Here is a 1,917-nt window from a genome sequence, read left to right on the forward strand (position 1 = left end):
ATTCTTTATTTACTTGTGAAGCATAAGGGTTGTTGGACCTCATTAATTACGAAGTAAAAATACAATATTTAGCAATAAGTTGGACAAAAATCAGGAACTAAAATAGGTATGGCAAAACCATCAAAAGAATGGATACTACAGTAGATTTGCACATGCATTCAGTAGTCTATTCAGTAGAGCATGCAACCCAATTGAACATATAGCGTTACAGAATAGAAAATAAACTCACCTGCACCATTGTAGCACGTTACAGAAACTCGTGTAACGTGGCAAAACATGCATGTACACGTGTAAAAAATAACATCATGCATATTTCGGTACTGTTATTATAAATTGAACACAAATTCATTACTAAAATTGTATCTGTTAATTCAGGGTCGATTATGGTAAGCAAAACATTGCCATCAACATTAGCAGATATAACCCACAGTTTGCAGCTTACTTTTCATTTGTTACTGAATAAGTACTATTGTAATATATAATTTATGAGTAAATTGCAAATACCACCCCTGTGAAATTCTTAATTGTCAAATACCCCCCTGTCAAAAAATAATTCACTTATACCTCCCTGTGTAATACTTTTCGAAGCACACAGCACCCTATTGATAGTTTAATTGTTGACCAAGGGCGAAATGACAAAAATGCCCTAGGGTCTTTTTGCAAATGATAAACATAAATGTTTAACAAATTTTTAATAATTTTATAGTTTTAAACAAATAAATATATAATAAATATAAATACTGATAAGAATTATTAAAGGAAAAAAAGAAGAATCGTCTTCTTCACAGCACACCAATCTACCCCCACCCACCCAACTCACAGCTCCATCCACCATTTCTTCTAGCCCTCTGTCCGCTCCGCCCATCACCATCAATTCACCCCTTTTGCACCACCACCATCGTGTTTTTAAGATCCACCGCCCACAACCGCGAGTAAGACATCGTCGTTCCTGGAGAAATTGGACATCAGTGGGGTGCAATCGTGTTGGAATGCAGTAAAAAAATTGCTTCAAATGGTAGGCGAAGAACTCACCGTGAAGGTGGAATTCACTTGAGATTCGAGTGCCCATTTATCCTTTCCAGATGTTGATTTTGTCGACTTCTTTAATAGCTATTGTTACACAAAATCCACCGCTGGCGATTGAAGACGACGGCCATGTTTTACCGGCGAAGATGACTGCAAATCCACAGCTGGAGTTTCGACAGCCATGGATTGGGAGTTCTTGACGCAGTGGGGTCGATTCGTGAGGAAGATGACGAACAAAGAAGAAAAGAAAAAGATGTGGGCGGCAACTCTGTCATTTCCCACAGCAAAAGTAAAGGAAAAATCGCACAATGCTTAATGCTTTGACTTTGATTACACAGGGAGGTATGAATGGATTTTTATTTGACAGGGGGGTATTTGACAATTACGTATTACACAGGGGTGGTATTTGCAATTTACTCTATAACTTATACATAACCACACTAAGCTTGTACGTTTTTGTTATTCCTCGCAGACGAACATGCCACTTACACGGAATCAAAGTGTTGATGCCATGTTCAACGGAGCGGACTGGCCCAACGAGTAGGACGACTTTTTAATGGCACAGTTGGAAAGACTAGCTATGCTATACGTCCCTTGCCGATGGAGCACTGTTCAATTCGATACTCGAACGCATCGCGGTGGAAATGCAGCACACATATAATAGGAATTTCACTTGCATGGAAGTCAAGCGTCGTGCACTTATCATTCGAAATAGGTATTACGCGTTTGTGAGGTTCATCAATTTACCTGGGTTGCAGTACAACCGACTGTCTAAAATGATTACTATTAACCAACTGTACGATCCAACAATGCACAAACCCGTAAGCTATCCATAAACCTTTTTATTTTTTTTATTTTTTTATACACATATTCATATTTGCTTACGATAGG

The 1,917-nt window shown here is 38.3% G+C and overlaps 1 long non-coding RNA gene across 1 annotated transcript; it reads right to left on the reverse strand.

Annotated features, from left to right (window-relative positions):
• Positions 1–915: 915 nt before the first annotated feature.
• Positions 916–1,323, reverse strand: LOC148772769 (uncharacterized). Its single transcript, XR_016032826.1, has 2 exons — positions 1,033–1,323; positions 916–949 (listed from the first exon to the last, which is right to left on the reverse strand). It is a non-coding gene; the product is annotated as an uncharacterized LOC148772769 (long non-coding RNA).
• Positions 1,324–1,917: the final 594 nt, after the last annotated feature.

This window comes from Erythranthe guttata, chromosome 1 (assembly GCF_056151865.1).
Source record: "Erythranthe guttata isolate IM_541 chromosome 1, IM_541, whole genome shotgun sequence".
Lineage (NCBI taxonomy): Eukaryota > Viridiplantae > Streptophyta > Magnoliopsida > Lamiales > Phrymaceae > Erythranthe > Erythranthe guttata.